At 47.2% G+C, this 15,771-nt stretch overlaps 1 protein-coding gene across 1 annotated transcript in view; it reads right to left on the bottom strand.

The window, feature by feature from the left end:
• Nucleotides 1–15,771, bottom strand: part of Upp2 (uridine phosphorylase 2) — a 233,490-nt gene that overhangs the window by 91,400 nt on the left and 126,319 nt on the right. The gene's annotated exons all lie outside the window — the stretch shown is intronic.

Raw genomic sequence — 15,771 nt, 5'->3', positions numbered from 1 at the left:
GGAGGAGGAGTTTTCTCTTAAAGTGGGCTTTATGTCAGGATACACAGGCAGGGCGGGTCCCCAAGGGGCAGACCAGAATCCCTCAGGCCTTCATAGGCCCCCAGACCTTAGTACCGTTCAGGCCTGGAACCTAGTGTGTAGACAGCAGCGCTTACCAAATTCTGGGAAAGTCCCTAAACGTGCTCACCTTGCTTTCTGGCTTCTGTAGCTCTGTAATTCTTATCAACTGAGGTGTGTCAACCCAGGATGTGGCCGAGAAAGGCCCAGAACTGTACTGGGTTCCCGAATACCCAGTGTGGTCACTGGCAAGCTAAAGAGGACTTTCTGTTGGCTTGAACCAGGTCCAAGCAGTCTTCTCTGCTTGGTAGGTACTTTTCACAACAAAAGGTATTTCATGGCTTAGCCTCAGAGGTAAAGGCTTCAAAGAATATTCTTTGAGAGGGAAACGAAACAGATTAATATTTGCAAAATATCCTCATTATATGCTAGAAAATATAAAGTATATTTAAAGGGGGTGGGGGGGGGCACCAGCAGGAGGGGACCGCCTGCAGATGCATGTTGCACAATGAAGGCTGTGATTGACGGATCACTAAATGCAGCACACACCCAGTCTGCTACAGCCATTGGCCTCAGGGGAGCCTCCGGGAGGACTCCACTTGGTAGTCTCTTTGGCTTGGTCTCAGTTCCCGGGCTTGTGTACAATCTTTAATTACTGGATTATTTTCAGTGCATTTCTTTTCCTTAAAGCCAAAATATGAGAGTTAATGGAAGCACTCAGTTAAGACTCACGTCCCATAATGGACTCTTTGTGCACATACACATAACTAATGCTTATTTCTTGTTCCTGTAATCCCTCTCTAAACAACCTTCCATTCTACGACAGTTCCCAGCTGCCACACCCCAGATTACCTGGGTGTCCTGAGTCTTCCCGAAAGCCTGCCTCCAGCGCATTCTCTCCTGCACACACTCACTCCTCCCTCTCCCCTAGTCTGTCAGTTTGGACTTCTGTCAGGGCATTTTCTGAGCCTGCCCATTCAAAGAAATCTCACTTCCCTGCTTTCCTCAGCGGGCCTCTTCTCCAGGGAAGCCGATAGCCAAATTGGCTTTTAAACAGCCGCAACAGCCCAGACCTTCACTTCCGTTTCCTGCCTGCCCCGGGATGATTTGTGCTGCGTCCACTTTCTGCCACCAGTCTAGACCCAACCCACTTTTCCAAACGCACCTCAAATCCTCCTAAGTCACTAGTCACTCCAGGCCACACCACACGACTTCAGAACTTCCGGGTAGCATCATTGTTGCTGTTTTATTGAAGTCATCCCGGTGCCCAAGTGCTTGCCTGGGATAGCTCATTTGCTCTTCATTCTGTCCCTGCAAAGCGGGCTCTATGAAGTGCACACTGGACGTGAGGACTTCGAACTTCCAAGTGACTGGCAACTTTGCTCAGCACTCAGGCCGAGAAGCACAATGTGCCGTAAATGTGGTTCACCGCTCCTTCTAAAGCAGTGGGTCTCAACCTTCCTAACTCTGACCCTTTAATCCAGTTCCTCCTGCTGTGGTGACCCCCAACGATAAAAGTATTTCTGTTGCTACTCCATATCTGGATTTTTGCTACCGTTATGAATAAGTAGTGTAAATATTTTTGGAGCTAGAGGTTTGTCAAGGGGTCCTGATGCACAGGTTGAGAATCATTGTTTTAGGGTCAAGCATCTTCAGCTTACTTCCTGCCTGCATGGCAAAGCCATATGGGGCCAGGATTGTGAGCTTTGTGTTCTCTGCACGCTCTCCTAAGCAAGCACACCATCCTTGAATGATGCTTCCCTGCCCCGAATGGCCTTTCCCATGGAGTTACTCTTTTGTCAACTGCTTGGTGTCATGGGTCTTATATTTACTGACTTGAGTTTACTCACTCAGCATCCATAGCTGCTCTTGTCTCTCCTCCCAGGAATCTTCAGTGAACGCTTGGATGGCTGAGACACCACCAGCCTGAGGCAGGGGGCATGGGGCTGCCCATCTGCAGCATTTGATTGGGATGTCCCACTTCCTGATACCATTTTGCTAGGCCAGGGGTACACAACACTCCTAAGTTTACCTTCCAGATACTACAGAGTATTGTGGCCTGCTGGAGGCATTCTCCGGGCCAGCTCTTGGAGCACTGGAGTTTTGGGCAGTGTGGAAAAGAGACCCCCTAAGATCTCTGACTAAATGCTCCTCAGCCCTGTGATTTATTTAGAGAGAAGCCAGTTGTCCCGGCTAGAACAGAGAGATGTGTAGTTTGGAAGCAGATGTTAAACATTAGAGCTTATACGTTCAAAGAGGATGTGCCCAAGGAGATCTCTCTGCCCGGTCCTAAATGACAGGCTCCGAGCACTTAGCGCTACCTTAAGATGTGGTGAATGGAGGCTTTGTGAAGGAAGCTTGGGAGCTTCACGGGCACAGGCCTGCCAGGGAAGGTTCTGCAGGGCTGCTGTGGTGTGAGAAAACTTCAGCTGGAAGCCACTCATTTCCTGCCAGGGCCTGCAAACAGTGTGGCACCCTCTCCTACTCCTGCCAGCACAGCAGATGCTCCAGGGCATCCACCCCGTCGCCCTTCTCTCCCTGCCCCTTCCTCTACTGTTCTGGGTAAGAAGAAAAGGACAGGGTACCTTCGAAATGTCCCCTGCATTCCTCACAGCTCAAGCTTCCTGTCATAGCACAGTTGGCTTTCAGAACCTGGAAGCAACTTGGTCATTGTTGGCATGATGGATTCATTGAAGTATCCCCTGAAAAGTCCTGCTGGTTCCTGGCTTTTTCATGTACCGCTGCTGGTTGAGGAAACCTAACAGAAACACAGTGAAATCCCATTTGCTCCTACCTCTCCTTCCCTGGCAAGTGGAGCTTGTTCAAGATGGAGGAAGGTGGCTTTTGTGATGGTGATAAATACCACACACTTCCCATTCCAGACATGTTAAGGCATACTATGGGTTATGATTAGCCCTCAGGAAAAGAAAGGTCAGTCTGTCCTAGCTTGTTTATGTCTTTACACTAATCATGAGCCTCTCTTGCCTGTGTTGGGTTGGAAGATCTGCACATGTCTACAGATGTCATGGACAGAGCATTCCACACACAGCAGTTAACCCTTCCTGCAAGAAGGGAGCCTACCTCCGTGACTGACCCACGTGACCAACTTCAAAGTGCCGCTGGACCTGGTTTGCTGTCTGATGAGGGATGGAGTGAGAAGGGAGGCTGCATCACTCTGCTCTAAGAAAGTGTGGTTCCTGGGAATTCAGATAGAAAGTCAGATTAAATCAGGATGAGGTAGGCTTTTCATCTTACTTGAGAAAAAGCAAAAGATGCCTTAAAATAGTATCTCCTCTCCAAGGGCAGGTGAAAGATGGCCTAATTCATAGGAACGTCATTCCCAATCAGTTTCTGGGGAATCGGATCGGACCCAGCTTCAATGGCAATGGTGGAGAAGGCCCTTTTACACGTCTATACTGTTCTAAGATGATCCACTGGGTATTCAGTAATTCTCAGGACAGGAAAAGACTCACTGAGTGCCTGACCATTCAGATAATTAGTTCCCATTCAGTCATAACTTCTCAAATATTGGCAGCAAGATCTTTGCTGGATACTCCCATCAGGCGACTTACACAATGCAAATCGAATGCAGATCGACTGAAACGGAGTGAAACTGCTTACCCTGCAACAGATACAGGCTTTCATCTGAATGGGATAGGGACATAATTTGAGCTTCATAAAAGGGTGCTTTAAATATCAGAGAACTAAAAGAGGTCAATGGAGAAGCGAGCAACAGTATTTTTATAACTTTTTTCCCCCAAAAAAGACCCTCTCAATATCTACAGGTAAAAGGATCTTTGCTAAGGTCATCTGTGCCCTGCTCTAAGTTACTCCATATTGTGTAAAATGGTGGTTTTCTAGGCAGTGCCTTGCCCTGAGACACTCCATTTTACAAGCATCTTTGACTCCATTTTGAGTGCAGACTCAGAGGCAGGAAGACTATGAACCTTAGTGGGCACGTAAACAAACAGCACCACCCACAAGGACTGGACTGGCATATAAACTATTTCTAAAAGTTAAAAAGGATACTGCCATGTAGGGAGTGTAGACACCCACAGAGTTTTCCTAGTGAGAACTTACGCAGAGTCCGAGAATCTAAGCTTGCTTTACCCAGTAGGGCTGGATAAGAGGATGACTTGACCTCGGGCCTGGTTACCAGGTATTTGGAAGAGTCTACGCTTGGCTGTGTGGTGTGCTTTGATCTAGCAAAGGGGAGGTCTTTTGCCCTGCCCCTTGGTGTTGTTATAAAAAGCCCTTTTGAGGAGGCAGAAGGGACCGTTGGGTTTTGATCCAGATCCTCCCGAAGCTATCCTGTGTGTTTCTGTCTTTCTCCTCTTCACAATCTTTCTACCTAAAACTTTCTTATCCTTCTCTTCCCCCTCATAGGAACCCTTTTAAAAGGTGGGAGCTGGCTTCCCACAAGGGAGCAGATGAAGTCCTGAGTAAAAGGTGTATTATTGGCAAAGAGATGGTCATGTCAAGGACCCTGATGCCACAGGCCCTGGGGAATAGCGAGACCCACTCCAGGCTAGGCTCTGAGGAATACCAAAGCCTTCCCCTGGATGAACAGATGAGCTTTAACTACAAGTGTGTGCTGGAAATACCAACTGTAGTTTCTCCTCCAGGATGATGGCCTGCCTAGAGACTTCCTGTCTGGGTTAGCTAATCTGTCTCTCCCCAGCTTCATTGGTGTTGTATACAATAAACTTGTGGAATTCCCAGGCTGCTCTTAGTGTATCTGGATCAGAGTGCACGCCCCTCCCCCATGCCAGCTTTTTCTGTATGACTGTCATCTCATTTTCTCATCCCCGTCGCTCCAGCTAGGTCATTCCCTAAGCCATGCGGGTCACAACACTGCCCTACAAATTTAACAAAATAAACGGGAACTGTAGGAACGTGGGGCATATTAAAATCATAGAAACTCTAGGCCTGAGAACTTATTGATCACATCAGCTTAAAGGAAGGGTGCAGCACCCTCATCCAAATCCCGTAAAGTGGAGAACGCCTAACAGTGTGACAGTGACGGCCCCTCTCGCCTGCCATCTGACCGACTGTTCGTGTCAGGGAACACAGGCAGAGAGCCCCTAACCATCAGGGGCTTTAGTGCAGCCCACACGAGTGGCCTCCTCCTCATCCCTGTTCTTCCGTCCAGACTCCTCGGGTCTGCTGTTCACAGCTGTAGCCTTCGCAGCCCCAGACCTGCCTTCTGCACCTCACCGGACCCCAAAGCTTGACTCCTCAGTGTCTCCTGACGGTTTCTTCTCTTATTCCCACACAAGCGTTTTTCTAACCCTACCAGCCCTCCTTCCTGCTTCTCAGGCCTCTGTGGAACTCCTTGAACTCTGTCCTGGCCTCGCCAAGCCTCTATAACCATTCTGTCGCCTACATATATACACATAGATAGATGCATTTACATGGTGATGTGTAGCCGGATGGTCTGAGAGCTACTATATTAATAATTAGGACAGGAATAAAAGAACGCGTGTTTGCCTCAGCCGGCTAGCAGGACAAATTGCTGCCAATGAAACTCATGTTATGAATAAGAAATTATATTGCTAAGCAATTTAGTGACTAACCCTCGGCCATACGTCTAAGTATATTAATTCTACTTCAACACAGACTTTGTGACCCCACCCCCCAACCCACCCCCACACACCAAGGTTTATCCTACTGCATGGGCAAGTTTCTTCACAGATAAAAATAGTAAAGCATGATATAGTCAATGTTACCAGGACTAAAAATGTCTGAGGGAGTTTTAGGAATCAGGTTCTGTTGCAACTTTCTTGGGAGGAGGGAGGGATAGTGCCTGTTAGATTAAAGACTATGTTTAGTTCATTCTAGAGTGTCATTGGCCCTTCACCTGTGACTCCAGCAGGGCATGTATTTGTCTTCAGTGACCCATTTAGCCAACGTTTCACAGTGATTAAGCACTAAGCAAATACAGACATAGGTAAAACAGAAGGAGCACTCAGATGTGGGAAGCCTAGACATACCCCGCACAGTGAAGCCACGCAGAGCACCCGGCCCTGTGTGCTGTCTATTTTTATCAGCCTATGTCTATTTCTGGCTTCTTTTTTCCCCTCTCCTTGCCTTTGCAATACTAGATGTATGCACAAAAAAATGTAGATATTTATCCAGAAATTGGTACTTTACTACTGATGAGTTGATACAAACAATATAGCTAGAACCATTATAATGTTAAGTGAGTTTTGAACAAATAGAGTTAGAAATCCAATTATCTTCCCATAGAAAGCTTTTGTGCGCAGCCATTGTTAAATAAAGAAGGGAAGCCAGAGGGAGAGTTAGAACAGCAATTTCTCCTGCCTGTAAAAGGACATCAGAGAGTTTCACCCTGCACATACATTAATCCGCTCATAATGGCCACCCCCCTGCTGTCAGCCAACAAAGATCATTTTTAACTCCTGCTATACTCTGGTTCCTGGAGGCTTCCTTTTGGGAGGAGCTGAAAAGCCAGGAGCATGTGACGTGAGTGAAACATGAAAGATCAAACCCAGAGCCCTGCACACAAAACTAACTTCCAGAACCAAGCTCCAGCAGCCCTCCCTTGGGACCCCAGGTTAAGACCCTCAGGGTTTACTAGATAGAGATGAGAAAAAACAGGAATTATTGCACTGGTCCCAGTTTGACTGACCTTTAATTGGCCTTAGGCCAGTGTCTCTCAAAGTTTTAGAGAGGCCTGAATTACACTGGGATCTGGTTTCAAACTGCAAATTCTTATGCATAGATTTGTAGCGGGGTCTGAGGGTCTGCCTTTCCTAAAACACAGGAGGAGACGCCCTTGCTGTGAGTCCACGCACTCAGAGCGGCAAGAGTCTCAACCTGAGCATTGGGTGGGTGTGCTGTGGGATGGTCTGTATGTCAAGTGTGTTGCTGATTGGTCGTAAATAAATCACTGATTGGCCATTGGCTAGGCAGGAAGTATAGGCGGGACAAGGAGAAGAATTCTGGGAAGTGGAAGGCTGAGAGAGAGACACTGCCAGCCGCCACCATGACAAGCCACAAGCCATGTGGCAAGGTATAGATTAATAGAAATGGATTAATTTAAACTATAAGAACAGTTATCAAGAAGCCTGCCACGGCCATACAGTTTGTAACCAATATAAGTCTCTGTGTTTACTTGATCGGGTCTGAGTGGCTGTGGGACTGGCAGGTGAGAGAAATTTGTCCTGACCGTGGGCCAGGCAGGAAAACTCTAGCTACATGGGTGACTGTCTTTTGCTGGGTTTTCAAGGACAGCCATTAAAATTCCAGTCAGGAGGAAGTTTTGGAATCCCCTGCCCTTTTAATAGCAAGCAGTAGCCATGTAACCTTGGGGGGAAGGGACTTGTTTTCCTTTAAAAGTTGGTTATGAGGAGAAATTGCGTTTACTTTGGTGCTGTTGGCTCATCATCTGCTCCATCAGCACCAACTAAACTCATCTGGCTTCCTGCTTTCATTTTGCAAATGTGTAGTCACTACGAGGCGAAGAATCCACCTCAGAGTAGCACAACTTGGTCCGAGCCCAAGCTTAACTGGAAACACGATCTCCCAAAACCTGTAGGCCACTTGCTTGGTTACATCATAGCCCATTACTAACTGGGAAGCTGACCCCAGCATTCACCCAGTCCCCTGCCCTCCCCTCGCCTCTGAAACCCACAGAGCGCCAGTGGCTAAACCATACCCCCAAATATTTTTGCTACAGCTGGTCCTGACAGGTCGAGCCTTCTTCCATTAATTATGAAGATTACCCAGATAATTGATATAATTGGGGACACAGAGTATCTGAGTGAAACCAGCAAGAATGGATTAGATCTCCCGGTACAGCCTTGAGATTCCTGCTGTTCTCAAGGGAAAAAAATTCCCTCCCCTGGGGAAAATTATGGACCGACCAATGGAACCTTTGATGTGGTCTACAAATAACACTAGTCATGATGACCTAGTCCCCAAGGACAAAACTAAATCTTGTCAAAAGGTTGGACACACATGGCTGTCTCTCTTTTTCTGTCATATTTTATAGAAACCCTCAATAAAGTTTTTAATGTCCACAGTTGACTGTGATATCTTTAGGGAGGTCAGAAAGCAGAGTAAATAAAAAAAAAAAAAAAATGCTCTCCCGAGGTGCTTCGCAAATGGGCATCAGCTACAGGAGGTCCCAGCTCCAGGGGAAGAGCAGCGCCAACTCCTTCCTTTCTCTGCAGTAAAAAGAACGGAATGACTGCTTTCTACAGCAGGTCGAGATAGGAATAACTGAACTGGAGAAAAGATTAGCTGTCTGTCTGCTGCTGCTGCTGCTGCTGCTGCTGCTGCTGCTGCTGCTGTATGATACAAAGGTCGCTGCTGTGGTGCAGGTGGTCCTTGTTGGTGGGATCAGAATGGAGCTGTCCACGCAGTTCATTAAAATTGCCACTGTTAGTATCTACCCACTCTCAAGACACAAACCTTCTTAACAAGACTGCCCCACATCCTTTTAGTACAAGGGGGAGATTTCTTCTGTTTCTGCATGTACTGGAGCCATTTTGGCAATCTGGTCGGTAAAAGGCCTAGGAAGCGGGCGCTGTTGATATAACGTGAAATTACATGTCCTGGGCAGCTTCAAATTTGGAAATCAGAAAATAAGACGGTTCTGGAGACTGGTGATGGGACACAAAGCCTTTTTTCTTTTAAGTGGCTATTGACATTCTAATCTGAGCTGAGACAGAAAAGGAACAAAGCAAAACCACGTTTATCCATGGTGGGTACATTCTTGGATGCCTTAGTTTCATGGGAACTTTAGGTCACGTGGACTTGTAATCCCAAATCAGAGCCATCTAAGATGTGACTGGAAGATGCTTTGGGTGCATTCACTGTGTGCTGGCATCAGATATTTTCTCATCCTTTGCTATAGATTCAATTATATCCCCAACTCCTCACCAAAATTGAAAGTGTCAAAGTCTCAGTCCCCCAGTCTCTCAGAATGTGACTTTACTTGGAAAGAGGGCCATTACATGGTAGTTACCCATCCCATGGGTAATCAACAGCTACCATGAGGTCATACTGAAGTATAGTATGCTCTGTTTCTAATACAATTGAAATTCCCACTGAAAAGATGGCCATATGAAGAATCTCTCTCTCTCTCTCTCTCTCTCTCTCTCTCTCTCTCTCTCTCTCTCTCTCTCTCTCTCTCTCTCTCACACACACACACACACACACACACACACACACACACACACACACACACCAGAGGCTACCATTTAAAAACATGGGTGACTGAAATGACCGGACTATAGACCAAGGGATTACTGGATGTCACAGAAGCTAGGAGAGAAATAAGGAACAGTGATACCTCCAAAGGAACCCAGCATTGCACTTCTGATCTTGAGAATGGTAAGAGCACACACTTATGTTTTTGATGCTACCTTGTGTATGGTACTTTATTACCATATCCCTATCTATACTGTGCCTGCCTTATAAGGGCCACCACATTTCCATTCTTTATGTCAGGTCAGAGCCCTCAGATATGGGAATAAATATGGATGCAAGGAAATAAATGGGCTTGAAAATGGAAAACATTTCCAGCTCCAAATCGACTTTAGACAGGGCCAATGTTTTGCTGGAAACGTGTCATTTTTTTTTTTTTAAACGTACAGGAGACCTTGGGGTCTCCTTGACTGCCTATCTGGTGCCTGTCAAGCATAATGCAAAGCACATTTGGAAATGGGAAATTTTGACTGCACCTCCTTCAAGCATTTACCGTTCTTTGATTCATTCCATGAATATTTATCTTCTGCCCAGGGACAGGACACTGGCATGTTGAGAACTTAAAAATAGCTGGTCTTATCTCCCTTTGCCTTCCCACAAGCATTTATATTCACAGTATCAGTGTCAAAAATCTATAGTTGATTGATTTGGAAGTTGTGTGTTTCTCTAAGCCTTCCTTATACCTGCTTATGAACCGAAAATCTGACAACACTTCCGCTCAGAGTCTTTCCACAGAACTGTACCTTGGCAGTAGTGTGTGCTGGAATGTAGCTTTCACTCGGCGTGGCACATTGTAACAACTGCTTTCAATGTTAAATAAGAACACCTCTGGGCCCACCCATCCCATTCCTAGAGTACCAAATGGCGGGATTGAAATGTTTGGCAAATCACCTATCATCAATAGATGGATTGATTACACTCCTCTGGTTATAAGACACCCATAACACCCCTAGTATCATCCAGGTAGACTATAATGGGCCACCTAGACCATAGCCTGTGCCCACATGGTGTTGGAGGGACAACCCATCATGAGCCTGTGAACAGGGAAGAGTCCTCTGATTGGAACCAGCATAATAGGGAAGGGTTGCATGCTGATCAACAACTAAAAATCAGAGCTACATCAAGATCCTGATCTCCCTGAATTCAGGCCTTCAGTTTTATTATATCTCTATGTGTCTTCTAAAGTTTCTTGTATGGCCTCTGAAAATAGCAGTCTTCTGATAAATGTTGTTCAAAGAGACATCATTAAGCAAACAATCCTTCTCCGTATCTCCCCATCTCATCTTCCTGATCACCATTGATGTGAGGACAGAAGAGGGTCCCTGTAAAAGTGCAAGTGACTCCAGGCTTCCAGTGTGCACAACATTAACTGATGGGCAGCTGCCTCTGTGCAGAATGGAGTTTCCAGGGCGGGGGGTGGGGGTGGGAATCAAACAGTCCATGACTCTCTACAATGACCTCCGTTTGAGATGTCCATCACAGGGAGGGAAAATCTTAAGGCTGGTTTGAAGAAGCTTTTCCTTGGAGAAGGGCAGAACCAGACTGTGCCCCGTGACAAAGGAGCAGACATGACAAGCCACAGTCAGTTGCCGCCGTTCTCAGGCATCACTGTGCGGTTTTCAACCCGGGTTCACAATCATTAGGCTCACGGTAAATCTCAGTTTTCTTTAGGAAGAAGACGACTTTAATTCAACTTCCAAATCTCTTCTGTGGGAGCCTCATCCCTCAAGGCCTTTCTGCAGACACACCGGCCCTCGGGTTCTTTACAACAATCTGATTTGGGAAGCATACACAGTATCATCCAGCCAGGCTTCTTAGCATGCACTGACCCCTGCTGGACACCTTCCTCTCTTCTGGAAGCCGCTGAGCTGAAGCCAGGCTCTCCCTTGAGGTAGATGGAAGCAGAATGTGGCTTCTGAGCTGGGATGGCCTGCTGGCCTCTTGTCCGTGGAGAAAAGACTTGTATTCATACCAAGTTCAAATGCAAAGGCCTTCAGGGTGCAGGCAGGAGGGCCAGGCAGGGCAGCTTTGCCCTGGAGGCTGGAACTGGAGACCTTGGTCAAGCTTCTGCATTGCTATGTTGTATTTTTTTTTTTCTTTCATAAAGGCACAACAACATAAGTCTGGACTTGAAATCAGAGCCTGAAGCTTTACCCTGGTCTCTGGTTCCCAGGACTGGGAGTTGCTGCATGAGAGGGTCTGTGTTGGCTTGGGGCAAATCGTGGAAGAAGGAAAGGCAACCCTGTATTCATTCTCTGCTTTTTCTGCTTAAACGTTGGTTGCCGTCTGCAGCTCCTCCTGCTTTCGAGGTGGAACACTGCTATTAATAGATTGGGATGAAGCAGTAGATAGGATTGATTGCATCCTGGAGAAAATGCATTTTAAAAAAGAACCTCAGGTGAGATTTATGCTAAAATCCAGTGAATTCACCCTAGTAGTGCCGTTTTTTAATCCCGAGAACAGGCTTATGAGGAAGCTGCTTCAGAAAGGTGTCTTCTAAGCCCTCTTAGACAATAATGTGCAGAGAAGATTTTGTATGGAGCAAGTTGGTTATTGCTGCCATCTTACCCAAGAATTTGCCTTTCATGGGAGCCATCTGCCAGACAACTTACGCCCGGCTTCCTCTCTCCTCATTTCTAGGGAAGAGGTGCTGTGTGACCACAGCTGCTCTGTGGCTCATGGCAGACCCCGTGTCCTGAATCTGCTGCTCAGCGTCCCATGTCTATACCACCCATCCTGTCGGGAGTCACATCAAAGGCCTGAATCCCATCCCAACATCCCTCCCAGGGAGCCCTGCTAAGGTCAGTGGAAAGTGTTTTGGGGAGGCAGCTACAGAGGTCAGCCCTCACTGCAGCCAATGCTGAGAAAAGAAGACCTGGCTGGGATGGATGAACTGTACTCCTCCATACAGGCCAGGACACAGCCTGCCCAGGCCACCCTTAGATGGAGATCACCTTCATTTCAGGCAAGAACTACCAACCTCACAGTCCCCATCACCAACACCCCTGGGCCCCCTTCCCTTCTGCACAATGCTTCAGGTCAGAGTTCTAATTTAAGTTCTAATCACCAGACGTTGCCTCCACTTGCTGTTCTAAATGACCTCTGGCCTGCCGGAGGTGATTATACAGTGGGCTTTATGGGCTTAGGGACTGGGAGGTTGACACCGGCAAACATCAAAAAGAATGTGCTATTTCCCTTAAAAGCCTGTTAGGAACGGAACCTGCAACGATGAGAAAGGTCAGGAAAGTGCTGTAGCACACTCACCCCTGCGCTAACTCCTGCTCTCTCTGTGGCTCTTCCTAAAGCAATGTGTGCTGCAGGTCCAATATAGAGGGTACTGCTGACAGCAACTTGAAACTGGATGAGAATTCTCTTCACTAACCTAGAGTTCAAAGATTCTGGAATCCGGCCTTCATGTGGTCTCTAATCCCCATAAGCCCCTTCTAATTGTACCCCTCTCTTCCCAGGCATGCTTGTTCTAGTACAGTTCCTTGTTCACAGGGATCCCACAGCTCCAACTGCAGCCCAAGAGTCACGCTGTCTGCCAATCTTCATCCCACGCCTGCTTGGCTCCAGCCATGCCCCACCTGCTGAGGCAGCCCTCTCCCCTCTGCCGTCCCCTTCCCCAGGGACTGCTCTCAGCACCTCCTCCACTCAGTGCCATGTATCTCCTTAAATTGTTGCTTATATTTTCATATCCTTTCTTGAAAAGGAAGCATCTTCATCTACCACAGAATTCTAATTTTAAGAAGTCAAAATAAGGCAAGTGATGGAGCTTAGTGCTGGAGCATTTGCTGGAAAGCCCGAAACGCTAGGCTAGATCCCCAGCACCATGAAATTTTAAAAGTAAAAACAGAGCCAGAGAGATGGCTTGGTGGGGAAAGGGACCTGCCATCAAACCTGACTACCTGGAGTTCATTCCCAGGGCCTACATGGCGGAAGGAGAGACCCTACTCCGGCAAGTTGTCCTCTGACCTCCACATACACACCATCATAATCATGCACATGTGTACACACACACACACACACACACACACACACACACACACACACACAGAAAACAAAATGATCCAATCTCATGTCTCTTTTCTTCTGGGGGAAGGTGGGACCCTCAACGGTCAGCACTCTGTCATGTGCCTGTTAGTATCAAAGCCACAGCTGTGTATGCTGGCATCCGGTGGTGACTCCCAGGGGACCTTCCTGAATGTTCCTCACTCAGACCTCCCATAAGCACCCCTGTCACTCCCTCCCAGCCAACTCCAACACTGATTGACTCTGTATTCTGTTCATTCCTTTTCCCCCTCTACTAAGGTAAATACGCAGCTTCTAGCTCTTGGGTTTGAAATTAGCATTGTCTTTTCCCAGCCGGCGATTCTTTCCCCGTATTCCACATCACTACAGTTTCTGTGTTGGCACCTTGGCAGCAGTGCTTCTCCTGGGCACTGTGAGGCTTCCAGTGCCGTTCTTAAGAAGTGCTGGTGGAGCCAGGTGTGGTGGTGCACTCCTTTAATCCCACCACTTGGGAGGCAGAGGCGGGTGGATCTCTGTGAGTTCGAGGCCAGCGTGGTCTACAGAGTGAGTTCCAGAACTGCACACAAAATGCGACTGTGAGCAGGTATGTCTAGAGAGTGGCAGCTTTGGCTGGTATAGCTGGGGTTGGAGCAAGTTCTACAAATAAGAGTCCGTGTAAATGATCACTCAGTTGAAAATGGCACCAACCAGAAAGATCACCAGGCCAAACAGAAGAACTAAGTGTGCCAAAGCCCCAGCCTTGAGTCAGCCCTGCACAATTCTGCAGGACCCCACTAGGAAAGAGCTGATTCAGCCAAGGCACTCCAGCCATGCTGGCTGCCTTCTACATCCCCAGTCTGCTCCCAGGGCCTCAGCATCTCTGGCTTGTTGTTGTTTTTGTTTCTGTTTTAATGGACAAACTTAGAGGACAGAGCCCGTACGGTGAAATGGAAGGCTTCCAAGAAGAGATGCCTCCTCTTTGCACCCCTCCACATTCTCAAAATGACTGGCACAAGCTCAGGGCTCTGAAGACAAGTCTCCTTTGGTCCCTGAAGCTTTCCCTGTAGCTGAATGAGCTAATGTGAGTGAATTCCTCTCCCTGGCCCTCCCAAATCTATAAACCTATGGTCTACAGCTAAGGAAGAGGGATGCTCTGGCTTCCTTGGTAAGTGAGTCTAAGAAAGTGGGCTCCCCATCCCTCCAGACTGCATTGACCTTTTGTTTCCTTTTATTGTTGGATAATGTTGGACCCCAAAGTTTAGGGTCTCAAGTGGGCACCCCAAGAACCCAGACTCCAGTCCAGTTGATGCAACAGCACGAGGATTTATTAAAGAAACATCTGTACAGATGGGCAAACTCTGCTCCAAAGAGCAAGAGTCGCATCTTACTGCAGCCCCACAAGGGCTTTTAAAGGAAAAACCCATAAAACCCACAAGATTACAATTCCCATACAATTTCATGGCCTGATCACAGGGTGATCACAGAGGGGGTACAGTTACGTAAACCTCAAGGGGGGTATCAGGACGGGAGTGGAGCTTACGCACAGGTCACGGTGGTCCTTCCTGGAACACCTGTAACTATCCCGGTCACAGTTGAGCACATCTCTTAACAGAAATCGTTTTACATTGTTATATTGTTACAGGGGTGATTGAGTAGTGGCTGAGTCAGGTTGCCCTGGGAATTAGATTTTTAGTTTCTCATTTCCTGGTGCTTGAAGTTTCTCTTTTCCTGAGGCTTGGGGGTGTAAGCCTGAAGGGCTAGGGTCTTTCAGATAAAATAACACTTTACTGTATCATTCATTTCATAAGATTTTACCATCCCTTTACTTCAGTACTGATAGTGAGAAGTCAGTCATTTTTTTAAGAAAATTCAACCAAGTACTTCAGAAGACTACCGACCTCCTGTAAAGGTATGGAGCTAGTCAGCATGTGGGTGTTGTTATCCACCTTGGAAGAGGCAGAGTCTCTGGAGGCCAGCACAGCCGTCCCTCCAGATCACTAAATGACTTGCTTTTAACAAGTGCTTTGTCCTCACTCTGACTTATGACATGACACAAGTTAGAGTCACTTGGGAAGAGGGACTCTCAATTGAGAGAATTCTTCCATAGGATTTGCCCGTACGCAGGTCTATAGTGCATTTTCTTAATTAGCGATTGATGTGAGAGGGCCCGGCTCACTGTTCCCATCCCTGAGCTGATGGCCCTGGGTGCTATGAGAAGATGGGATGGAACAAGTCATGGGGAGCAAGCCAGTAGGCAGCATTCATTCCTCCATGGCTTCTATATCAGCTCCTGCCTCTACTTCCCACCTTGAATTCCTGCCCTGACTTCCCTGGATGATGGACTATAAGCTGTAAGAGGAAATAAATCCTTTCCTCCCCACATCATTTTGGACATAGTATTGTAACACAACAATAGGAAAGTACCTAAAACATGCCTCTATGGTACCTCAACACCAGGCGAGACCA

Source organism: Peromyscus eremicus, chromosome 4 (genome assembly GCF_949786415.1).
Source record: "Peromyscus eremicus chromosome 4, PerEre_H2_v1, whole genome shotgun sequence".
Taxonomy (NCBI): domain Eukaryota; kingdom Metazoa; phylum Chordata; class Mammalia; order Rodentia; family Cricetidae; genus Peromyscus; species Peromyscus eremicus.
This window is presented reverse-complemented; position numbering and strand designations above follow the sequence as displayed.